The sequence below is a fragment of the Zonotrichia albicollis genome, chromosome 2 (assembly GCF_047830755.1).
Source record: "Zonotrichia albicollis isolate bZonAlb1 chromosome 2, bZonAlb1.hap1, whole genome shotgun sequence".
NCBI lineage: Eukaryota > Metazoa > Chordata > Aves > Passeriformes > Passerellidae > Zonotrichia > Zonotrichia albicollis.
Window position 1 is genome coordinate 103,582,192 of NC_133820.1, and position 26,365 is coordinate 103,608,556.

Below are 26,365 nucleotides of genomic sequence, written 5' to 3' on the forward strand. Positions count from 1 at the left end.
AGATTTCCCCAAGCTGTTAGATGAAAAGAGACAGCTTTCTCAGGTACTACCCCTGTAGTGTATAAAGGTAAGTAAGCCAGGAGCTAAGGCCAAACACAAATCCACTTTTTTCTCTTTGCAATCTCTAACCTGAAGAGGTAGCAGAAAGGAGAAAAAATAGGGTAGAGGTAATATTTGTACTATTAATTACTAGTTTTTAATAGAAATTAATGAAGTAATAGATTGAGAAAACAGAGATGGTAATGGTGAAAATAACAAATTTGTTTGAAAGTGGTAGTGGATGAGAGTGATACAAACGTCCCAAAATCTGGTAAAGACTCTCAGGTTTGGGGATGGCTATGAATAGAAGTTTACACCAACAGTAAATAACAGCACGATTGGGGCAGACTTCAATTCCCTAGACAGATGCAAAACAAAGGCTATACACAGCATTTATTATCGGGTCTGATGGGCAATAAACCTTTTATTTACCAGCAGTCACTGTTCAGACTCAACAGCCTAAAGGGAAGCTGTTCTAAAATTCTTTTCAGTAAAATATAAAGATATTATAAATCCTTTAAAAATAATTTGATCATAGAAAATAGTCTTTGATAAATGACTAACATTATTTACTGCAAATTTCTCGAGAACCAAGAACAGATCTACAAAAACATCCTACAGTCTTGGATATCAGAGGGAAAACATTAAGAAACTATGAAAAATTATTGATGAGGCTGCATAGACTTAGCATTTGAGCATGAAAGAATCATGGACTTACTTTAAATCCAAAATGGAATATCCTGCATATCACTTACATCCCATAAAAGAGTTTGGAATAGATCAAGAGTCATTGTGGAGCTAGTGGATAAGTAACTACCTGAAAATGAATGGACCTACAGGAAATAGAAGTACAGTTTGCTGAGTTGGAAATTGCAGGATCAGAGAAAAAAAAAATGGATACAAATCTAGCTGAACCAGATGTTGCAAAGAAAAGGATAACAGATAGCAAAGAATTCTTCAACTACACAAATAGAAGTTATTCAAAGAATCAAGATATGTGGTGGATAAATGTCAGGGATGAGATGAAGGCTGTTCCAAATATTGAATAAATACATTGCCTCAGTTTTCAATGAAAAGAACAAATTAAGGTGAGAGTATTTACAGAGAGAATAAAGTAAGCAAGATAATCTAAAAGATGGTGTTAGCATAAGTTAGGCTGTTTATTGTGGCAAGTCCTGGAAAATCACAACCCAAAAGTTGAAAAAATTGGTATCTGTCTTGTAAAGTCCTGAGCAACACTTTGGATAAATCAGTGAAGTTGGGGTTGAAGCATTGTTATTGGACACTGCTGAAGAACAGGAAAGCTGTCTACAAGAGGCAGAGGGAGGGAGAGGAACAGCAACTCCATGCCCTGTTACTTTGACTGAGAAAATTCTTAGAGGTAAGTGAAAAATGGTGTCAGCTATATGATGGTTCATCAAAGCTAGATCATGTCAGACTACCAAGATGTTTGATAAGGTGATTCCTCAGGCAAAAGCATTGCAGTGAAGCAAATCCGTCTGGATGTCTACACATTAATGGGGTCCTTTTGAGGAAAAATCTTAACATGGAGAGGACAGCTGCAAGTATGGGTGACCATGAGGTACAGGGTGTGTGTGTTTGTGGCATATTTGGCACTAAGCCTGAAGGCCTCCAGCATGTACTTGATTTCCTCTCCTGCTTTATTGTGGCACACTGCGGGTTTGAAGGATTTTTGCCTTTTTTCCTACAGGTCATCACTCTGTGGTAGTGCATTCTTTGGAAATGAGGTTGGTCACTCATGAGATTTCAATCCTGTGTGTCCCTGAAGTATTTTCTTCTTTATTTTGAATATGATCAATCTGTTTGATCTTTCTTTTCAGGTCATGTTGTCTAGGCTAACAGACATTCCCTTTGCTTCCCTCTAGCCTCTGTGTCATCACACTCTTTGTGGGCCACATCTTTCTTTAAAGGTGATGCAAAATGACTGGGCAATATTCACAGAATCACAGATTGGAAGGGACCACAGTGGATCACCTGGTCCAACCCCCCTGCTCCAGCAGGATCATTTTAGAACACATTGCACAGGATTGCATCCAAACAGTTCTTGAATATCTCCAGTGTGGGTCACTCCACATTCAAAACAATTCTTTTTCAAAATAAATTTGAATTTTAAGTCTAACAGCATAAGTAAATTTCCTTGGTTCATAGTATATAAATAGTATTTATTGGCATGGTTAGTGGTACAGTCCCTTGAGAAGTACATTGCATTAGTTCAGCTGAGCAGTATAAGGGAATCATGCAGGAAGTGAAAAGAGCATCAGAAGTAGCCCTGAGGTTGAGATAAATGGCCACTGAATATTTGACTAAAATATGGCTATTAAAAGACAGTTTCTGGGGAATTCTCTTCAAAAATACTGTTTCTGGTGCCAGTCAGTATCCATGGTGTGTTTTATTAGCACAAGATTTAAAAGACTCTGCCTGGCTTCTTTAAAAGGGACTTGAAAAGGTAAAGATACTTACAGCATTGTTCAGAGGCATCAGAAATAAGTGAATGACACATTCATTCATGGTATATGTTTGTCAAAAGCAAGTTTAAATTATTTAATTGCCTTCAGTACACTTTTCACCTACTAATTTTTGCAGTCAGTTTTTGAATTCTATAAACTTTTAGCATCCACAGCATGTGTGACAAGGAGCTCCATGTGTGCTGTGTGAAGACATGGGATACCCCAGTGGGAACAAAAGGCAAACTGAAAAGAGCAAGATAAAAGTCAAGTTAAATGTCAGGTATATTTAAAGTAATAGGAGAATATTCCTGAGGACAGGTACATGGCCCTTACAAAAACACCCCAACAAAACATCAAGCAAACAATTGCTACATGATACCAAAAGACATTGTGTAATTTATTTGTTAATAAAGCTAGATAATAAAAAGTGTGGATAATGTACTGAAGATCATTCTTGAGTTGTAGCTCATAGCGTTATCAAGACAACAAATCTCTGAAAATTGAAGTAAAGAAAAGGTTTTCAGAGAAGTACTTGAAATATTGAAGTACCTGAAGTATTTTGAAATATTGTCATACTGATAGAGCCTAAGTTTATATAAGCTGTATATATACCTCTGCAACATGGTTAATAAAGGTGTGTTTGAAAGATACTAACAATAGCACATCAGAAGCATGACTGAAGAAAAAAACCAATGTAGAAATGTCTACACAGAGGTATTTACACCAGTCCAAACAGGAACAGATCATCAATTTTGTGGAATGCATGAGGAAACTCCTCTGGAAAATGCCTCTTAAATTTCAAAACTATGCCATCACCAAAAGAATAAATCAATCTGTAATGCAGATATACTAATGAAATTTTTATAACAGGTATCATTTTGATTACACTTCTAAGTAGTTAACATAAAGTTTGATTAATTATTTTTCCTAGCTCTTAAAAAATTCCTTTGATAGCACAGTGAATTATACTATCCTTCAAATTAAGTTTTTTGAAGCCCCAAAGTAAGTGAGACACCCAGTACATTTTCTCATGTCAGCTGGTGCCTTATTTAGTCAGGTGGCCTCCATCCCTGTCTGCTGTAGTGACACCAAGTCAAGGACAATGTTCAGCACAGTCTCAGTGAGGGAAAAGAGCTCCTCATGCCTCACTTGTCCCATCCAGGCAAGGTTGTTTCCACCATATATTCTGAGCAGCTCTGCTTGGTTGAGTTTTAAGTCTCATTTACGAAGTTCTCCTTTCCCTTGACAGGCAGTTTTACAAGTTTAATGGAAAATGAGGAGAGTCAAGAGCCAAGTTCCACACTGACAACCCCTCAAGAGCTGTAATGTACTGCAACATTTGTCAAACTGATCTCCTAATTGTTTTACTGATGTACTCCTTTAACTTCAGGAACTCACCGTACTCTTCATAAACTCTAGACAATGAAATATGGGATTAGAGCCATATTCTGACATGCACTGCAGCTTCCTTTGAATCAAAAATGTCTTGTAAAGTCTGTAGAATGTGGTAGGGTGGCTCAGATGGGAAAAAGAAAGAGGCAGAGGGTGAGCAGAGACATGTGGGTCAGCCTTGAAAGCTTGTTCTAGAAGAAGATCTACCAGCCATGGAGAGGTATCCCAGTGAGGTTGAGTGAGTCTTTTTCTCCCTCTCAGAGGGCCCTTAGGAACCACCCACCTATTTAGAGGGGAAAAAGATGGCAGGCATTTTCTGCAGTCCAGTGTTTCACCATTTTCGCAGCACTCACATCCATTGGAAAGATCACAACTGCAGCATTTCTTTCACGTATGAGGGAAGCAGCTTGCCAATTCTTAAAATTGTGCTTGAGTTTAGGAATTAATAAAGATGTGAAGGTGTAACAGAAGAGAGACCATAAAACCTGACTTGGAGGCTGGGTCCTCCTGAAGGACATTGTGTGATGCTGGGGAGATGAGGATTCCTGGTCATTTGACAGAATAAGGCAGTGAATGAGATGAATCACTGGAATTTAGCAGGAGACAGTACAGGACATGCAAGCAGCAGGTGGGTTCTGAGTGTCAGATCCAAGGCTGTTCAGCTAGAGCAGTGACTTATAGTGGCCACTGCTTTAGCTCAGCTGCACCTTCAGTCCTGTAAGAGTCACCTCTACACCATCCCACTTGACTGTACCCATGCTGGCTCAAAACCACCTGAGGAACTTGGCCTTTACATTTTAAAGGGAGAATATCCTCTGTTCCCTGTTGATAGTTCTGTGGGAAAGAAATTCTTCCATTAAAAGTTAAAATGTCAGCACTCTGTCTTCCCAATGCCTAGCTTGGTTCATTATGGCAGCACAAAGGAAGGGCTACAGCCTAGTTTATTTCTTCTGCTTGATTTGAAAGTACTAGAATTAATGGTGCATGTGGTGACATGGGCTCCTTGTGGAGATACAGAGGAGATGTAGGGTTGAAATTTAAAAAGGTGACAGGTTTTAAAATGCGTTCTCTACCGTCAGGGCTAAGACACTTTCAGCAGCAGTTCAGAGTTTTACATGTACTTTGTTTTGTAAAATGTTCTGTTGACAATAAAGGAAAAAGAGTTAAAAGTCGCTGGTGGAAAGTTGCTGCCAAGGAGATTTAACTGGCCAGGAGATCAACTATGGCTTGCTGCCATGGATGTTTAGACATACAAGAAGATGATGAAAGATGTAGAGCCACTGCAGCCCAAAGTGTTTCACAAAGGAGAAAAGCATAGCAGAAAACTTTATTTGGAGATTTTTAATAGTGTTCTCCTTCTCTGGCCCTTCCCTATAGTTTTTTTTTGATTTTTTTTTTTACAGCTGGGAGGCCCTCATTTTAAGAATGGTTAAGTGGAATATGTTACATGTCTTCCTCTATTGCCTTTTGCTCTCATTGTCCAAAGTACTCTGTGAAATTATCACATTTTGATGCTAATAATAGAAATAAATAGTCTGGGAAGCACTTATCAGTTCTATGTTTCTTCTGCCCCTAATTTTTTTGTTTCCTTTGAGTGTCAGTCATAGAAACATCCCCTGACCACAGAGCTGTCATTTAAGCAGCAGAGTCCCTGTGCCTTGTGTGATTATACCACAAAAACAGTATTTTCAACAGGACAGCACACACAAGAAATCAAGAGAAACCTCTCTAAGCTGAGAAGATCTAAGCCATCAATAGATGCTGAGACGGGATTAAAATGACCAGGAGTTTGACTGCTGTTTGCAAGGCTTGCATTCTCAGTAATAAGACCCCTTTCCTGTCTGTGCACCCCCATAGATGGAGCCCTCAAGTCACCAGATACATCTTGCACAGAGGTGAAGAGGGTGCTCCTGAAGGAGCAGGACAAAATCAAAGCTCTTCAGTCTTGCTTGGCCTCCATGGAGAACATTCTGCTGCCCTGGAATAAAGCTCTGCACAGGGAAGTAGGAGGGTCAGCTCAAAATGTGACAAAATGCCATGGTGTAGGAGGAGTTGGGGACAACTCTCAGTGCTGCCACTGAGGAGAGCCCTGTGTTAGCTGGCTGTGCTGTTCCTCCTCAGCAGACAAACTACAGCTCTGGGTAGCAAAACAAGAGATATTCTTTGCATCTGGATGTATGAAAGCAGATACATAAGAGGAATAGAATGAGAGGAGGAGATCATGTTTTTTCAGTGTCAATGAAAAAAGAGTCACTGAAATATGGGTAGGGAAAAGTAGAGTGAGAGGTGAAGCTGTGTGGGCTGAATACACTGAAACACCTGTGAACATAAATGTGCAAATGGAGCCCAGGTTCATGCTTGATTTCACAGACTTTTAAAGAAAAAAATAAATTGTATTTGGAGGTGAGGTGACTGTTGATAGTAAGCGGATTCCACAATACATTCCTTTTGCCTCACAGATTATGGGTGGTGGTTTATATCCGATATTCCATTAACTTTGTCCAGTCACATAACAGTTCCTTCAAACGAGTGGGGACTTAAGGTGGTAAATAGCCACTATGGGTTTGTCTCCAGGGTTCCTTACAGGTCCTTCCCAGATTTTCATCAAAACAATTTCCAGGCTGATTCCCTTAGACACTGCATCTGCTTGATTCCAGCATAAATGCAACAGCAACAGATGATTCACAGATTCCGGCCCTTTTTCCTGAGGATCTACAAGACCATGATTGTTTATCTGTGAATTGAGATTTTCTGTATGTTGATAAGGAAAATAAAGCTGCAATAAACCTATTTTAAATTGTTTTTTAAGTCATCTTCAAACATATTTTCTTTTTTTCCCAGTGGATTTGTTGTGCAAATAATGCAAGGACCTTTTAGAAAAAGATGCTGGCCACTTCCAGAAGAATACAACACTGTATATTTTTTATGCTAACATTCACCTATCTTTTCCTTTCCAAAAACAACATGGATATTATCCAGTGTCCATAAATAACTTATGTCATGTCTTTATTATTATGTTTTGCTGTATCTTCCCATATTCTGTGAAACTCTGAGTTTATAAAACAGAGAAGATCTCCTATCACTCAGCTCTGTAACATCTTGATTTCCTATATATATTTTTCAGGTCACATTTGAAAGTGTTATTTTTAAAATTATTTTTGTTGTCAATGAAGCCATTGAAACAGATACTGAAAACTCTTGATACAGCAACCTAGTAGATATCTACTTAATGTCCTGCCCTACAATTCATCCCTTTGACTTCCATGGACACCTCCCCACCAACTCTACTGTACTGCGAGAAAAGCAGATCCCTCAAACCAAGTGGCAAATTCTTCTGACTTCAAGTGGCCAGTGGGGTTCAGAGGCTGTGTAAAGTATATAAATGCCCCTTGAACACAGCTCAGTGCAGAATTGGGTCCTCTAATCTTAAAAGCTTTTTTTTATTTTCACAATCTATACAGAAAGGACTGTCTAAAGAAAAGTAATAAAGTTTTATTAGCGTGACTGAGCAAATGTCTGAGCTACTGGTCTGTGGCAAAGGCCTGGAGGCATCCAGGCAGGTCACCCAGAACATGAACCATCTCCCAGCAGAATCTAAAGGGTATGGTGTATATATAGCAGATGGTGGTAGGAAAAGGCAGCTCTTTGCAAAGATACTTAAATTATGCTAAGGGCAGCTTTCACTGCCTTGCTACCAAGGTACCAGAGCACAAAAGAGTCTGGAAGCTAACCAGTAAGTTTCTGACTTCCCAGACAATTATTTGTAACTGCTGTTCCATGAGCAGTAGTACCTTGGTGTTAGGAGCTGTGCCATCTGTCAGAAGATCACCTACAAAGGTGGGAATCTCCATTTCCATTTGCACAGAGCCTTCAGTCCTGGCTTTGTAGCACATTGTGACTCCAAGGAAAGGACACTGTATTGCCCTGCTGCCTGAGTCACCCACAGGGATGGGGAAGGCTGTGAGGACAGGCAGAAAAGCATTCTGGAGATGGAGTCAGTGAAAAATCTGTCTTTGGAGAAGGAACATTTGCTGAGAGCTCATGATAATGTGAGAGCTTTGCTTGTCCAGCCCCTATGGCAGCAGCAGTTTGGAAGTGTCAGGAGTTGACAGTGTCCACACTTGACCATGCAGACACTGATAAGTGGGACAGGGTTCAGATGAGGCTTCAAAAATGCCTAGTGATGAAATGTAATTTCACACAGCTAGAACTGTCACACTACCATAAATCCCTTATATATCTATTTCTATTTAAATATGTGTACAGGCATGCTCACATGTCCCATTAAAATGTGCTGTTGGATTCATAAAAGCATGAGCCATACCATAAGTCCTTAGCTGGCCTCGCAGCAAATACAATTTCTTTTAACTAGAAAATTTTGAATTTACTTTGACTTTTTCTTCATTAAGTGATCCTAAGTTATACACATATATTTGGTACCATAATTAATCCCAAGGATAAAATTTAATATTAGAAATAGCCTAATGGCTCCCAAATCCAAGGTTTCAGGCTGCATTGCACAAACATACCCGCTCCTGCCCATGTGCCTCTGCACCTTGCCCAGGAAAATAAAAATTTGAAGACTAACTCAAATAACAATTGGACATACTCCATATGCTATTCTTTGCCTACCAATCTGCATGTTTATTCAGAGAAAAGACATTTCTTGAGCACCTGCACAAACCAAAACCCCACCCACACAGAAGTTACAAACATGTAACAGAAGATACACATTGAGCAGTTAAGAAAAACAGCCCAGCTGATCTTGAAACTGGAACTTGAATTAGAATCACAGAATCATTTAGGTTGGAAAAGACCACTAAGATAATTGAGTTCAACAGAATTGCCTCAATCTTTACCAAAAAAAGAGCCCTGATTTTGGGTAAGAGTGCACCTTTGTGGTTCTCTGCATCGCTTGGGCTGCAGAAGATAGAAAGGGGACTAAACCTAGTTTAAAATAGCTGTTTTCTGCATTTGAATAGCCAGATCTCAAACATGCTGTGTTTGGCCTTCATTTTAAATCTTACACAAGGGTCCAAATTAGATGTGATCACAGCTGTCTATATATTCCAGCTTATTTCAAGTGCAACAGGCTCTTACCGCTTTGTCCTTTCATAAAACTCTCAAAAGAGTCTTCATTTCACTGTCAAATTTAGATTTAGGTTCTTTCAAGTAAAAGGCATTCCTCTCTCAGCACAACTCCTTTAGTAACAACCAAGTTTACTGATTCACTTGACTCTTGTCCCAGGACGGCTTCCTGATCATATATTGAAGATGCACATTTCCAATGCTACTCTTTAGTGACTCAAGAGCACTTATGTCCTAAACCAAGTCTGCCTTTATATTTAATTTCCTTTGCATCCAAATTCCTGCTAAGTGTGATGGCATGCACACTCCATGTTCCAAGGGCTCTCTATTCTGACCGTACACTAAGGATAACTCAAGATTTTAATTCTGGTCCTCTCTCTATACTAGAGCTTTTATACATGATGTCAGAATTTGGCATACTTCAGATTAGCAAAATGAAATGAGGTAAGTCTAAAGCTTTGGAATCCAGAACTTCACACAGGTCAGAACAAAACAGGGGAGGTATTGATGGTGTTCAGGGTTCAGACTGAACACAGGTCTCCTGAATACACTCAGACACATCAAAGTTGGAACACCAACAGAAGTCACTCATAAACTGTGGTATTAATTTGAAAGTTATTTAATATCAGCACATGGGAAAACTTCTCTGCAAGCTACGGGCAATTATTTCCTCAAATCTTATACTTAGCTTCTTACGAGCAGATATCTGAGAGTAACAGGACAATGGTTTGTACTCACCATCAACAGCAGGCACAGATTGATTCAGGCCCTCAGTAACCCTTGGCTGTGGTGAGATACGGAAACACAAGAGCTTCTTTCTCCTGGATGCCTTCAGAACATGTCTGGCACACGTATCTCTGGGCATAAACCCAGCCCCATTTCCATTCATTTGTAGTACAAAAGAGGAGAAATATTAGAGCACGTCCAGAGGAGGGTGACCAGGAGTGGTGAAAGGCCTTGAGTGCCAGACTCAGAGGAGTGGCTGAGGTCACTTGGTTTGTTCAGCTGGGAGAAGACAAGGCTGAGGAGTGACCTTGGCACAGTCCAAAACTTCCTCAAGGGATCAGCAGAGGGGGAGGTGCTGATCTCCTCTTTCTGCTGCTCAGCTATAGGACACAAGGAAATGGAATGAAGCTGTCAGGGAAGTTCAGATTAGGAAAAGTTTCTTCATTGAGAGGGTGCATTATCATCTTACTGCAAAGGTCCCATACCTTCCCAGTGATTTCTCATGGGCACCTCCTCACATCACAGACTCCTTCTTCACATAACACCAACAAACTACATCTCTTCTCATCACCCAGCTAACCCACTCTTTTGTAGCACTCTTCTTCTTATTGGACACAGCTGTGGCCTGTTAAGGGCAGGCCTGTTCCTAATCTTTGGTGATTGGTACAGCTGCAACTCCTCAGGTGTGAGATTACCTTCTGCACTATTCTCTTACATTCTATCCCTCCACAAGGGTGGTCAGGCCCTGGAACAGGGTCCCCAGTAGTTAGAGCAGCAAGCCTGCCAAAGGTCAAGCAGTGTCTGTTCTTGGTCATATGGGTTGGTTTTAGGTAGTCCTGCAAGGCGCAGGGAGCTGCAGTTGGTGATCCTTATGGGTCCCTTCCAGTGTGAGATGTCTCTGTGATACATCTGAAATGGTGACTGCAAAATCCAGCCTGCAAAGAGAAATTCCTTCTATTCCTTTGGCCATTTTAAGTTGGTCTTGAGTACTCAGTATGAAATGCCAAAGTCTTTTAGGGTGAGGAGAATCAGCTTAAGGATTGGAAATGAAACTACATTGGGGGGTATAAACCACTCTACATGGTCCCTCCTTGGTGTGCTCAACATTTGAAATGCTGTGGGGGAAGATGTAACTCCATACACTCTGCACAAAAGTCCCTGGACTGCCTCTCTGTCAGAGGTCTGAATTAAATTTGGGCAGAATTTGAAGGATCTTAAGCTCATGGGGAAACATCCAGTTTACTGTGGTTTGAAGTAGAGTTTAAATTTTATGTGTGTATCAGATTCCTCACTTGTATCATGTACGTATTTGTTATCTAAGATAAACACAAGGCCATTCCAGCTCACTGGGAAAAAAAAACATTTAATTTGAAAACAACTTTTGGAAAAAGTCAAATAAAAATATAAAACATTTGGATTTATTTATGTAGTTCTTTCTGAACATAAACATTCAACACTTTTAATTACTACAGAATCCTTATAAATCTAGAGGACTTCCATACATTTTAACAAAACTGTCTTCATCAGTCTGGAAGATTATGACTATTGGCAGCAAAGCTTATTCTAACCCAGCCTTCAGAGATTTTAATTATGAGCAAATCCTTTATGTGCATGCATTTGGGTGTTCAGCTCTGCTTTGGATATCTGTGTCTTCCTTTTTATTGCCCTCTCAACTATAGTGGACATAAATAAAAACATGAAGCATTTAACATGAACAATTTTCCTTTCTAGAATATTTTGTTACATTTTTCACTTCTTACTTAGACTTTCAGTTTTTATCTAGAAGCTGCTTGTTGATGTATAAGACACAATTTTCTTATTCTATTAAAAATGTTCTACTACATATACAACATCCTGCATTTCCCTTACCAAGCAAGGATGCCAGCTTTTTAATCTAAATATTACCCCTTCATTTATTTATATATGACAGCTCTTTGTGGAAACTTCTTTTCACATTGAATTACATAGAATTCATACATTCACATAGAATTAGTCTGCTGCTTATTTGCTGTACATGCAGCACCCAACAGGTACTGATTTCTTTTGCGAGGATAAAAGGACCAGAGTCTGCTTTAGAAAGCCTAAACCCAAGGAGAAACACAAATGGAAAGAAAGGAAATGGGACATGAAAATCTTAACTTGCTGCTGCTCACTCAAGAGGCTTCACTTTTGATTTTTTCATCTGGAAATGTGGCTGAAGCAGTCATGCTGCCTGTGAGTGCATTCTGGGAGGTGTTTCACTAAAAATTTTTGAACCCTGGCTAAAGGGAGATGCCCAGACTTCAGCTCAGAGCACATAACACAAGTGGCTGAACACCCTCTGAGATGTTTAGGGTGTACATGTGTGAGGGCAGGCACAGACATGAGGGACCAAGTGTCATATGGGACAAGAGGCCAGGACAAGACCTTGGCAGGGAAGGAGAATGCTACAGGAATGATTGAAGAAGAGGCAGGTGAGAGACAGAAAATAATTTCTCTGCTCTTTTAACTCCTCAAATAGCAACTGTGCTTTCAGCAAGACATAAATTGACCCCAAACTTACAGTGATTTTGCAAGTAAAAGATAACTTTTTAATGAATTGCACAGTGAATGAGAGAGAAATAAGCACTCTCTATAATGATGATGTGTATTTGGTAATGCCCTCCTGCTGTCTAAATAAAGGGAAGGCAGAGTGTTGTGGTGTTCTGGCAGTGCTACTGGAATTGGATTATCTCCCTTCCTCCACTTGGCATCACAGAACAGTCACTCTTAATTGTACCTTCTATCTGATTATTAACTGATTGTGATCATGCTCCATCTCCTCCCTTATCTGCTTTCCATCTTCTGCATTGCTTCTCTGTAATTGCAACTGACCTGCCTCCAGACCCCAAATGATTTCCTATTGTCCTTGAGTGCAACAGACTGTTTGGGGGATGTTTGGCTCCACGCATCATAGTGCTGCTCACCTCTTTCCTGAAACTGTTGCAATCCAGCACTGGCCAAGAGCAGAAGCAGTTCCTACAAGCACTGGTGATAGTGGATGAGGTTTCTGAACCAGCACAACCTTCATGTGGTGGCAGTCCTCATACAGCTGAGCAGGCCCAACAGCAAAGTTTCTGTGAGCTACAGATTGGGAATCATTGCCCTGTCTGTCCTCAACAGGGCAAATACAAAAATGTAGTGGTGGCTGCCAGCCCACAGATGTTATTTGAAGCAATGATTTTGAATTGTGGTCCAGAGGCTCTGGCACAGTGTAAGCAGTGCATGCCATAGGTTACGAAATGCACTCTTAAGAAAGGCTTCATATATGCAGTTATTGTCTTCTAAAAACCCTCACATCAACCCTCCACACAGCCAGACAGGAATCGCCTCAACGTCATTGAAGTAAATACTTTTCTCTTTTAAAATCCTAGGAGACAGACGGCTCTTCTTGCCAGGAAAATCATTAGGCCATCACTTGGAGCAGAGTAAAGGAATAAATGAAAGAGATAATAAATCCCTCTATTCATATTACAGTTCATGAAAGGGGAAAAACTGGCAAGCATCTGCCATGTAAGAAACTGGTCTGGAAGTTGGGAAACAAGAAAATAAAATTAATATTTCTTATTAGATCACTAAATACCCTGTGGCAGCCAGCTTTGAGTTGCAGTGCTGAGTACAGCAATGCCAGAAATTTCAGACAGAGAAACTGAATACCAAGTCTGTATTGCTGCTATCAATTACTTTGCCTTCATTTATAAATAATGCTGGCTTGCTTAGGTTGCCAGTTAGAAGATCTAAGACTATCTAGGGTGATATCTCATTCCTTTAGAAAACCTTAGTTTAATACATTGTATGCTTTAAAGGGCATCACTGAAGGAAAGAGGCTCCAAGGCCTCAAAGCAAGAATCAGCTGCATGGAAAAAATTAGTCTTCATCCTGTATCAGAAGAAACCTGAGATCTTCTGCCCTTTTTCCTGGGTGAAAACAGAGATACCTACTCCCCAGAATGCCAGTCACTGAGAAGCTGAGCTCACTTGCAGAAATGCTCTGGTCTTTTGGACCCTGGTTCCAGACTCACATTGACAGAACTGAGAAATCAAACCCATGCATTCTAAGACGAGACAGACCCTGAGACTGTGGGTAGGACTGTGTGGTACACCAGCCTCTGCACAGGCACACCCACACATTGCAGGGGTGGTGGGCTTGGGTTAGGTGAGGTAAATAAAGTACTGGGATTTGCATGTGCAGCTATAAATGAAACTCCTCCATGCAGATGATCTGCCTGTTGAAACCTGGGAGAGATTTGGCCCCTTTAAATTTGAGGTCCCACTAAATTATATGGTTACCAAAATTGACATCAGAGGCCTCAAAGTCATGTTTTTGTAGGTCTCTATGTTATGAATAATTGTTAGACCCTTTGCTTTTGCAGGCTATTAGCTGGTATTCAGATAACATATCTGTTAATTCAACATCTAAAGGTCTAGCCTCATGTGATAACTGTCTTCAAGGCAGGGATGTTCTTCCACTCCTTTAAGTGGGAGTTGCCTGGGAAGGCTCTGATTTTAATCAATGAATGCATTGAGGTTTCTTAAATGAGGTTATTTTTCTCCTTTTTGTTCTCTCCAGGGGATTTTTATCCTTGGTTCTCCTGAAGCTGGAACCTATGGAGTTGTGCTGCCTATCAACTCCCTGTAAGAGCACTTGAACCCACTGGCCAAACGTAATCAGACTTTGCAGAGAGTTGGCAGTCTCAAGGATAACATATCTGGGGAAAAAGAAACTGGACAATAAAGGGAGAGGGAGTAAATGCATTCACTGCAGAAGGGTTTCAAGGAGAGGTCAATCACACTGGGAAGCACCAGAGATGTTTAACAGGGAGAGAAACATGGGAAACAGCCACTGCTGACTCTGCTCACCATGGAGCAGCTTGTCTGAGGAGTGTTAGCTTCAAAAACCCAGATGGACATTCACAGACAACATCAAATCTGCACGTAGATGAACTTCCTGTCCTTCCAATCAGTTCACAAACAGCTGGGTGTCCTGGAACAGTCCAGCTTACTTGTCTTTTATCTGCAAAATCAGTTTTGATCTTCTGTGAACAACTTTAATAGACAGAATTCAGAAGGCAACCCTGGCACTAATCCCTACAAGAATCAATTGCTGAGATCTTACAACCAAGCGCTTCCAGAAAAGAAATAACTAGTAAAAAGTCAGTTTGCTTCCTCTTTTGTCATGGATTGTGCTTCTCAGTTTATCCCACTATAAAGAAGAGGATGGTTTTTCTTCTCTACACAGTCCATATAGTATATGTTGAGGAAAAGTGATGGCATAATGGATGTTTTCCTGAAAAGAAAGCAAATATGCTGATTTGTGACACAATATTTCATCAATGTCCTGAAAAAAAAATGTAACTGATCTGAAGAAATTATGGAGGTATAGGAAGGGAGAGGTGAAGTTTCCCATCAGAGCCCAGCAAAGTGACACACAGCAGCTGGAGATACCTCCCAGGCCATGTTAGTGCAGCTTGCAGGTAGCCCTCCTCCCAGCCTGAGAGAAGGCTTTACACTCCCTCATAATGAAAGGACATCTGATAGCCCAGATTGCTCTGCTAGGCAATGTATCATTTATTTATTGGGATTTAATGGGATTGAATATCTGTCTGCCCCTCCTGGATGTATCCTGCTTTCTGCTCTGTACATGGCCAACAGGCTCCAATAATACTGCAGTGAACAGACACATTGATTTTAGGGGCAGATGTTTCTAAAGCTGGGTACTCTGTGCTTCTCCCCACATCCAGAAAGCTACAGCAGAATTGGAAAAGATGTGAAGATGCTCCTGATGCACCAGTGCATCATCAGTGAGGATAATCAAAGGTACTGAAAGGCCTCTAACCCAGAAACCAATAAATCCAGGAGGGCTCTTCTGTTTGAAGAGGAGAGGGGGTGGCTTGAGGGAGCTCAATAAGAGCACGAGGGGCAGTAAGAAAGCCAGCAGGGAACAGTTGCCAGCTGTCTCTTCTAATCTAAGCAGCACAGGGCAGCAAGTGATCCTGTCAGGCAGAAGCTTCAAAGGATAGAAAAATACCTATACACAAAATATGAAGATCATTTGCGGGCTGCCTTGGCAGAGACATTTTGTTTGGGCTCCAAGGTCACCTGGGCTCAGAAAGATACAGACCAGTTGAAAAGAGGGTCATCACCACTGATTCAGATGATGAAAGTGTCCATCTAGCTGCTTATCCCTTGGAGTCATTTGGGTCCACACCTTATGCCCAGACATTGCTCCCTCTCACCCCCAGCCCAGCCTGCAGTGGCTGCTTGAGCTTAGGGACTGAGCAACCAGCTCCAGGGCTTCCAGCCCCATGGCACATAGTGGGGCTTGATGAGGCCAGAGAGGTCCCCTCTGTTTCTTACTGAAGAGTGGTCTCAGGCTGCAGAGCAGTTCCCTCTCTGGGGGTGCTGGATCAAGAATCCCCACAAGGCTCAGCTGCTTGAGCTGGGGAAAAATCCACAGTGCTCTTATGAGATTTCCTGCAAATCATTGGTACAAAAACCCCTAAAGGTAATTTGTGTGCAAAGTAGGTGTGCTGGGGAGACTGTCCCTTCATCCCAGCCTCCAAGCCCCGTTCCTGGCATCCAAAGATCATTTGATCATGCTCAGCTCATTTGGCACCCCATACGGGCTCTGGTGACACCTTATAGCCCTGCTCAGGTTGCTCCTCAAACAGTCAGACTGGCATTATTTACTGATTGTACTGGTTTGGTCTGGCAGCAGGAAAGTCTGTTCAGGAGCAACCCTGAGAGCCAAAAAGAGGGATGCTGGGAGGCTGTGCTTTCAGTACTGTCCCTGAAAAGCTCTTCCTTCCCCTTTCCATATGGCTTCACACTGCTGCTGGAGGCTAGAGAAACCACCCTGCTTACCCCTATTCCTTGCTGCACCACACACACCAGGAAACTCAACCCAGTCTTTGTCAGTGAGCTCATAGCTTACAGTTTCAGAAGCTATCTACAACTGAATGGAAAAACTGTGGATAAAGTTCCCAAGGAGAGCATAAGCACATAAAATGTTGATACTCAGTACTTCATACCTAGCTCCAGAGAAATTCAATTTCCCTAGCTTTAAGACTGTAAAGTCCCCTAAGCAGCAGTAAAAGCAGATTCACTGTAAAAAGCACTGAACGATTTTTAATAAGTATATAGATTTTTTTTCTATTAATCATGTCCTTTCTATCATGTGACCAGTAATTAAGTGTCAAACACACCAGTACCAAAAATCTGATTTTCTTCTCCCTGCTCTGTGCTGAGGTCACCAGTACAGGCAGGCCCTCACCTCCAGAAGCAGGTCTGATTTTGCTGGTGGGTCCTCCCACAGCAGCTACAATTCCCATGTTGAAAAAAAATACCTGACAGGTTTCTCCATCTGCTCTTCTTCACCCTGCACCTTCTCACTAATGCTGGTGGTCTGGAAGAACAATACCAGGTAACAGATGTGACAGTAGGTTACAACCTGCTGTCTCATCCATTCTCACTGTCTAGGAGGAAGGTATACTATATATATATATATATATATATATATACACACTACAGCTATATTCACCAAGTTACCCCTTAATCCTTCAGATCAGTGCAACTGCACATGTGCATCCCTAAAGCACACAGCTTGAAAGACAGTTCCTAGCAGCTGCCACACATGCTCAGCTTTTAGTCTCCATTGTGCAGGTACAAGGGGGATCAATGCTGTCCAGGATACTGAGTGAGAGTGAATATTGATTGTCCTGGCTGGCTGGCTGAAATGACATTGATTTATAAATGTATTTGCAGAAATGTTTAGGAAGGTCCAGACACATGTGCATGCATTCCCTGTGGACATAAATAGAGAAGTGATGTCAGCCTAAATCCACAATCCCCTTCCCATACCTCCAGCAATATAGAATCCAAACAGCTAGACTTTTGGCATTTCAGTGGAATGACACCGCACAGGAATCAGCAGTGGGTGTGTACATATACACACAGCTACCCTGCTTCTGTCCAGGGGGTGCAGCAGCTCTGGATGAGTGCTGGTATCTGTAAGTGAGTCCTGCAGTGCACTCTTGGGGATATAAATAGATATTCAATTAGGAACATTCTGGATACTTCCAAAAATTATTTTAGATTACTTTCTAAATAAGACAAAGTTTCAGTGAGCCCATATTTTTCAGGCACTTAGACAAGAAACATTTTCCATCATAAGCCTAGAAAGCATTTTCTCACTTGCTAAGCACAGGCACATCCTCTGTGCAGGGCTTTTGGGTGGCAGCTTGTGGAGAACACTGCCCACTGAGCACAGGTGATGCACTTTGCCCTGTGGTCTGGGCTCTGACTGCCCCTGGAACAGTTAATATGGCTGAGATGGAAATCCCCAAAACCAGCAAGTACCAACAATGTGTGATGTGAAGATGGTTGCTGCGTCCAGGAACAAGGCCAGCTGCCCCTGTCAGAAGCACCCCACTGGCAGCAGCACAAGGCACAGCTGGAGGCAGGCAAAGACCAGTGGGATATGTGGTGGGAGAGCACATATCCTGGATGAGCAGCAGGATCTCTGAGCAGCTGTAAAAACAGCAGGGAGAGGCAAGGAAGGAGATGATGAAATGCAGGAGAGAAACAGAGCAACAGTGAGAAAAGTGAAGATAAAGCACAAGCAACTTCATCAGGCAGCCAAACTGCACTCTTTGCTATCCTTAAGGTGCATTGGAAGCTTTCCTTCCTCTTTCAAAACTCATCAGAACTGTGGGTCCCGGAGGATATGTGTGAAATCAGAAATAACCCACATTTCCCCAGTTTTTGGCCACATAGGTGTAATGTGGTCATTGTAATCAGGGTGCCTCTTGTTGCAAAGGCCCTGGGGAGGTGTCCCTGTGCTCTGCACTGAAGAACAGGCATGTGAGGAAACGCTGCAGCCCCAGCACTGCCCTGCAGCTCCAGTCAGGGCTGCAGGCCAGGTTGCTGCTTCAAAGGTGGGGGGAACATTCTCTCCATCCACTCAGCAGTGGCCAGATACTGCCTCCCCCAGTCCAGCAGCAGAAACAACTCTGTGGAAATAATCCAAGCTTAGGAAAAAGTGGCAATTATGTGCATTGAGGTAAATGGAGTCACTGGGACATAAGAGGGTTTGCAAAACAGTCTCAGGAGCAGTAGTTCTGGGAGACTGGAGGGGAGCAGCAAAATGCTGTGGAGCTTCAGACCCAGCCACACTGTGCAGGAGTGGCTGACAGCCTTTGCACCCACCCAGCTGCATCCCAAGCACCGCCTTGGAGCCCAGCAGGCAGGCACAGTGCTATGTGTCCCCAGGAGTACTGTGGCCTCAGAGCAGGTCCTGTGACCTCTTCCTGAAAGTCTCCATATCATGCCACCCATCCTCAGAGCCATCTGCTAATGATTCATATACTGATAACTGCATTTTGCAATATTGGCATTTACAGTGACTTACTAAGTTGAGGAAAAGCAGCTGTTTACAGGGACACAGCAATCAAAGGTCATTAGCGAGATTTTCTGCCCTGTACCCCTCCACTTAAGAGGGTGCTGCTGTCCTGGGGCCGTGGGAAGGAATAGCCTGCTCAGCTCTGCTGCCCTGGTGCACTGAGTGATGCTATTGTTGTCACAGCTGAAGAACTGAGCTTGGAATTGAACTTCAGAACATTACGAAAATCTGGCCAGGGCAGAAAGTAAAAATGCTAGATAAAATCTGCTTCTGGACATGTGTGTTTTAGGGCTGGAAAAAGCCTTTCTAGAATTATTAAACACAACCCTGTCCAAAATAAGTTTTTGATGATCTCATGAATGCCCACTGTGTCTGTGTCATCCTCCCCATCCCCTGTAAACCTGCCACATCTCTGTGTGCCTCTGGTTGACTGCAGTTTGTATAAAATACTTAAAAAGATAAATTATGCTCCTTTGTTTAAAAGATGGCAATGAACAACTCTGTGATCTCTCTTTGTGAGAACTGTCATTATGCAGATGTCTCTCACTTCACTGAATTCCCTCAGCAAGAGGAGTCCTACCCAGCAGGAGGGGGGATTGGGATTTTCACTGAACTCTGTGTCATGAGTCTCAGACAGGGTATTTGAAGCCATTCGGGTAGATTGAATCAGTTGTTTTTTCTCTTCAGTTGAGGGTTTCAGGTTCAAGTTTGGCTTTCTGGCAATGCTGTAGGTCTCAGATCAGAAGCAGGTTCATTGTTTTGTGAGGTGGTCGGTGATCTTTGCCATGCACCCTGCCAATCTTAATACTTATTTCTAGGAAGTTATAAGTCTAGCTACACATTCACAGCAACTTATAAATGCAATGAATACATCTTTGAGCCAGTATTATAGCTTAGGAACAAAACAAGTTCTTTATAACAACTGGAATATATTTTGAGACCCAGGCCTGGCATTCACAAGTATCTCCACAATTTCTGCTTATAGCAGTAGTAAATTCTAAATAGGGGTGTTTCATAAGGTTGCCTTGGGTTCCTAAGTGTCATCATCCACTATGGATGCTGGTCCCAGGCATTCAGATCAATATAAAGATGTACTGATACTGAAATTCTAATGCATAACCATATTCTAAAATGCTCCAATCCCAGCAAGATGACAGGTAAACATAAAAGTGCTGTAAATGCCCCTAACCTGTTTTAGTGAAACATTCAGTTTTATAGTAATTTTTCTATAATTGCTATAATTTCTATATAATTTTTCTAATTTCTGGCCTTCCTTTGAAATGTTAATTCAGACAACATTTGAATTAATAATATCTCCATTAAAACTGTTCACCTTGTCTCTCTGAAGACCCATTTTTTAAAGTCCTGTAGCTAAGTAGCCAAAAGTAGAACTATTTTATCTTTAACTGTGTACCTTTTTAATGCCAGGTTGCTATAGATAAGATTCTCTCAGAAGACAGGGTAGCTTGGGCTGGTGCTTTAATGCCTGTACAAGCAGGTACAACACAGAGATAAACTGATATTAAAATCTGCTTGTTCTCAGCCCTTGCCCTCAAATTTCTCTCACTTCCTTTTCACTTGAGGATCTTAGCACTTACAGTCACTCTATCAGGAAAAGTCTCCATCATCTTTTCCCACTTACCAACATTTACTGAAATCAGAGAAATATTTCTGCGCCTGGATGAAGACTGAATACATTATTTTTGCTGTTTCCTGAATAATTTAGACACCATTTCAAAATGGCCCTTAGCATTAAAAATGTCCCTGTTCTGGAGAAGTGCAGGGTGAGATTGGCCATGGTCTCTAGAGCTGTGCAGTGATGTGCAGGTCACCACGGATGACCCTGGGGCTGATCTGATCCCCCTGATCCATCCTCATGGGCAGCCCCCAAGGGATGCTGTGGTGGCTGCCCAAGCCAGCACCCCACTGCTGCTGCTGCCTGTAGGGGTGCAGGACAGCACCACACAGCCCCACTGACACCCCTGCTGTAGGGAGAGGCAGTGAGAGCTGAGTCTTTGGGAAAAAAAGAGTTTGGGGTCCTTTACAGCATAGCACCATTCCATATGCTTTTTGATAGTTCAGAATATTTTGTTCAGCCAAGTATCTTTTTATGCAGTGACAGGAGCCACAGCAATAAAAAGAGCATTGGTTTGTTGCAACAAAGCCAGGAGGACAACTGAGCAACTCCAGAGGGACAAGGACTGTAAAAGGATGTGTGCCTGCTAAAGTGAGTTCATTAACAGCTGAACAGCCACTGTGATTGTACTGGAAGATAATTCTACATTTTCTAGCCCTTGCTTCCTGATATCAGCCTGGAAAAAACAAAATAATATATATATGTGTATTTTTAAAAAATCTGTTAAATATTTATATACTTGATAACTTGATTGTTATCTGTAGTGGAAATAAGGCCTGTGGGGATTTATCTTTTAACAAATATGGTATTAATCAGACTAACATCAATGGAGGAATCAGCCATGCATATTTGAAGAAAATTTTCAATGAAGAGGAGCATCTGTAAAAGCAGATTTTCCCAGTGGCATTTTAATACCCACAGCTTGATAAAATGCTTTCCACTGGCATTGATTTCCCACCTGGCTGGAGCTGACCTTTCCCTGCACAGCCTGATGCAGAGTTAAGGTGCAAACCAACACAGCCAAAGGCTCTGCAAACCTGCTGTGTGCAGGCAAACCCTGACAGCTCCAGGCTTCCTTACCTGAGCTGGGCTCCCTGTGGGGCTGGGCAGGGCAGGAGCTTTCTGTGCCTGCTGGGGACCAGGCTCTGAATATGTGACCAAAAATCCAGTTATCTTCTCACCAGGGTCTGGCAAGGCTCCACCGTGGTCAGGGAGTGTCCACTTTGGCTGACATCAGGTTATATCCTCTAAATACAACTTAAGAAGGCTGTGTCAAAAAAAAGAAAAACAACCAAAAACAAAACATCATACATAATTTTGAGTGGCTCATGAGACATGATGCTACCAAGCTGATAAAGCAGTATTCTTCTATTCAGGCCAGATCCCAAAGTAAACTTAAGCCAGAGGGCACATTGCAATGGATTTTAGAGGATTTGAGATTGGTGAGGACACATCTTGAGCACCATTCAATTTTGGACACCTTTTTACCCTCAAGCCACAGACAAACTGAGAGGAGTTCAAAAGAAAATGTCAGTAACAGAGTTTAAGTTAACTGGCTTAGGAAGTAAGACTGAAGAGTTATTAAAATATTAATAGCTTGGCTAAGCAGTATCTCAACAGTCTTTGAAGTAGGGAGGCATAAAGGAAGGAGCAAAAGAGGGGAGGGGAGCCATATCTCACAAGGTGACAGAGCCACAACAGCCATGGTGAGGTCAGGCTGGGAGAAGCCCAGGTTTGAAGGCTGAGCCTGTTGATGGATGTCTCTGGATGTCCCTGCCTCTGCCTGAACCTGCCACCCACAACACCCCTGGGCCCTAAGAAGCAAGGGATGGGAGAATGGAAAATCAAGAAAAAAGTGCAGAGGCTGAAAATGTGTGTATGGTTTTTAGGTGATACTCTTTCCTGTAACAGCTGGATTTGGAGTAATAATGATTAGACTCTAAAAATTTCATATATGTTATCAATAAATTCTTGGCTTTAATTGATGAGCATCCCTTTTGTCCACAAACAAGATTTTGAGTGTATAAGAGCCAGGGTGCAGCTTTGCAAATGGGCATTCAGCTGGGCATATAGCTTGTTTTCTTGCAACGCCACCTGAAACTCTATGGCCTGTGATAGCCTGTGCAGACAGAGACACCCCTTCAGTGGAAGGTGATGAGGTCAGAACTGCTGGAGATATTTCATGGGATGTTTAATGTTCCCAAGGACCCTGTTTGCCATAATCTGAAATGCACCACAAACAGTAGTAAGTTGCCCCAAAACAGCAGGCTTTGGCACTAAACCATGAAAGAAACACCGCTGGGCTTTGCTAGCTTTATTTTTGCAGTCAGTTTAGCAGTTTTTCACAGCAGTAATTTCCTTTGGATTCCCAGGAGGCAGATGGTGAGCAGAGGGATATGGCTGGGCTCATGGTGGGGTCTGCAGCCCTTGACAAACAAGAGCAGGACAGAAAAGCAGAGACCAGCCAAGCCCTGAAGAGAGGCTGCTTTGCCTTTCCCACTGCCTGATCATGCTGTGCTATCATAAACCCAGCACAGCACTATTGCCAATACCCCTCCTTGCTCTTATTGCTTTCTCTGAGGCTGAAAACAGTGGGAGCATCAGTTCAGTTCAGCTTCAAGATGTTTTCCCAGTTTTGCTTCCCTGAATTGCTCAGGCTGCAGATCAGATGTCTTTATTTCAGACACAAAATAAATACTGTGCTCCCTAGCTTGAAAAAATGCCAGTGTGTTTTCTTCTGTCAAACTGCAAAATACAGAAGAGAGGCAAATGAGGGGGGTTATTAGTGAGACACAATGCAGCAAAGGAAAAAACAACACACACAAAAAAATCACCCCTCAGACTCTGAAACTAAACAGAAAGCTGGATGCAAAGAATGTTCCTTCACTGTGCCACACTGCCTGAGAGACTGGGGTTCTCTTTCATGCTAAATTTTTTATTTCAGAAAACTTGCAGGAGAAATTTTTGCCCTCTCCATGAGAAAGGCAGAGAAAGCCCAACAGGTCCAGTCACCTTCTGACTTTTTGATATCGAAGACAGACCTGGGCCAAAGGCAAAGGCATAAACCTCATTTCTACCATGGAAGGAAGACAAACTTCCAATGGCAGCCTAGTGTACAACCCCTGGGTACAGAAGGGAGGGAGCCCATGGATCCTCCCCCACTGCTGGCTGTACCAGGCTGGATTCTCCTCCCAGCTGAGGCAGTCTGTGCTGCACACTGGGGAGTCACCAAGGCATGAACAGCTCCTTCAGAAGACAGCTGAAATCGTGGTGCTTGGAGAGGCAGAGCCATGGAACCACCCTGCAGGCTGGCCCATCACAGTGCTGGCAGTGAGGCTTCAGGCAGTGACCTGTCTCTCCTGGAGTTCCCCAGCACCAGCACCTCCTGCACAGCCCCCACAACAGGGAGGAACCTATAAGTGCCTTATCATGAGCAAACAGAGTTAATGTTTTATTAACATTGACACCGAGTTCCCAGTCAGTGCTGGGTGAACTTAGAGCAGTTCAAGCTGCAGTGGCATGTAAGGAGCCTGGGCTAAAGCCAGGCCTGGAGTGCCAGGGAGTGCTGGCACACAGGTCTGCTCAGGACAACATCTCCAAGGGATAACATCTCAGCCTGGATCTAACCTTTTAGGCACAGTGCTGCAAAAGTGGCCTTCAAGCTTATTACTCATGTTGCTAACTGTGTAAACCACAGAAAGAGGAAGGGGCTTCACCTCCCTGCTTGCACACATCATTCAGCTACCTCTGGTCACAGCAGTGTGACCCTTGCAAACACATTCTCCAGGGGTTTTGTTTGGAGCCTCTTGGTCTCCCTGAGCCCAGGCTTTGTCTTGCTGGTGCCTTGGTCAGCAAGAGAGAAAATGTGCAGTGGATCCTGCCTGGCCCTGCCCTAGCCATGCCTGGGCTGTGCAGGAGGGGAAGCCAGGCCAAGTCTCACCTGTAGCCTTGTGCCACTCCCGGCTCCTGAGCAACCTTCCCTCTCTCCTGTGTCACCTTCCCTTCCGGAGTGACCTTCCCTCTCTGCTGTCCTTCCCTTTGGTGGCCAGCCCAAGGTCACTGGTGCAGGCATTAAAAACCAGCCAAGGAAAGCAAACATTAGTCCCTCTTCGAGCAGTTTGGGGTACATTAAACACAACAAAAGGCTCTGGGTCAAGGGACTGGCACTGCAATGGGACCAGGGCTGGCTGCCATGGCCACAAGGCCAGGGCATTGTGGCAGGATGGACACTGATGGACAGCCCTGCAGGGGCAGGTGACGAAAGGGGGCACTGGATGAATCCTAATGGACTATAAAGCAAGAATGAGCTTAGACCAGCCCTCCTGTGGGGCCATGAAGAGTTGCCCACTGGTCAGTAACAAGTGTTCTGACAAATTACTGCAGTGTCCAGGAGCCCTTCAACAGAGCCCATGGAACAGCAATTGCTCCATCCTACCTTGATGAACCACTTCAGGCAGGCAGCGTTCATTTTCACTCATGCACAAACTTTCCAGGAGAATCCCAGATTTGTCACAGCTGCACATGGATGCTGCCCATGGCTCAGCCATGGCAAGCATCTGGCAATTCACCAAGTTCCAAGTCAGCTTGCTTGTAAGGTGGTGGAAAATCCCCAGGTTCCCAATGGGAAACTTCTACACTCAGAACTCTTGCACTTATGAAGGTTCTGCTCTTGATGGCCCTTTTCTCTTCATGGTCTTTGTTGCTGCAAAACAGAGGAGGGACAGGGGACAAGTCCATGAAGGAGACATGGCTTGGGAGCAGGCTCTCCACATACACAGAATGCAGCACACAACCCAGTGTCCCCTCTGAGCCCCTCATGGTGCCACTTGGATCTCACTGAAGACACAATTAATATTTTTGCATGCATTCCCTGGTCTGTGTCTTGGAAGAGGGGAGGACAGCTCACCAGGATTTTTTGTGATATGAAACAGGGGACACCTATTGCATGCTCAGGGATCAAGGGGTAATGGCCTTGAACTGAAGGAGAGCAGGAGAGCAGATCAGATGCTAGGAAGATATTCTTTGCTGTGAAGGTTGTGAGACAATGAAACTGATTGCCCAGAGAAGCTGTGGGTGCCCCATCCCTGGAAGTGTTCAAGGCCAGGGTGGACAGATCTCTGATCAAGCTGGTCTAGTGGAAAGTGTCCCTGTCCATGGCAGGGCAGGTGGAACTAGGTAATCTTTATGGTCCCTTCCCACCCAAACCATTCTGTGATTCTGTGACTCTGGCTTGACTGAGCTGGGCTGTGTCCCAGTGTCAGCACTGGCCCCCCAGGGATGCCACTCCAACTGGTCGCAGCTGGATGTCCACGTGCTGAGTGCTGCACTGAGGTTCCAGCCATCATGCAGTTGCCATCTATCCCCCAGCCCTCCCCAAGCCAAAGCACAGCTCCCTACCCAGCTGCTGTGTCACCAGCTCTGCTGAGGTCAAACTGGGTGATGTGGAATTGGAAAGTCTCCATGTTTGCCAACCAGTCCACTTGTCTCACAGACTGGTGGATGTTGTGCACTCCTAGTAAATCCCAACCAGCTCCTTGTCTGCTTGCAGAGAGCTCCCAAAAGGAGTTGCATATTTAACAAGTAATTACTCATTTTCTAA

At 43.1% G+C, this 26,365-nt stretch overlaps 1 long non-coding RNA gene across 1 annotated transcript; it reads right to left on the minus strand.

The window, feature by feature from the left end:
* Positions 1 to 629: 629 nt before the first annotated feature.
* On the minus strand, positions 630 to 25,714 carry LOC102075358 (uncharacterized). The gene is made up of 3 exons (XR_003380578.2): positions 25,202 to 25,714; positions 21,847 to 22,033; positions 630 to 10,093 (listed from the first exon to the last, which is right to left on the minus strand). It is a non-coding gene; the product is annotated as an uncharacterized LOC102075358 (long non-coding RNA).
* Between the last annotated feature and the right edge of the window lie 651 nt (positions 25,715 to 26,365).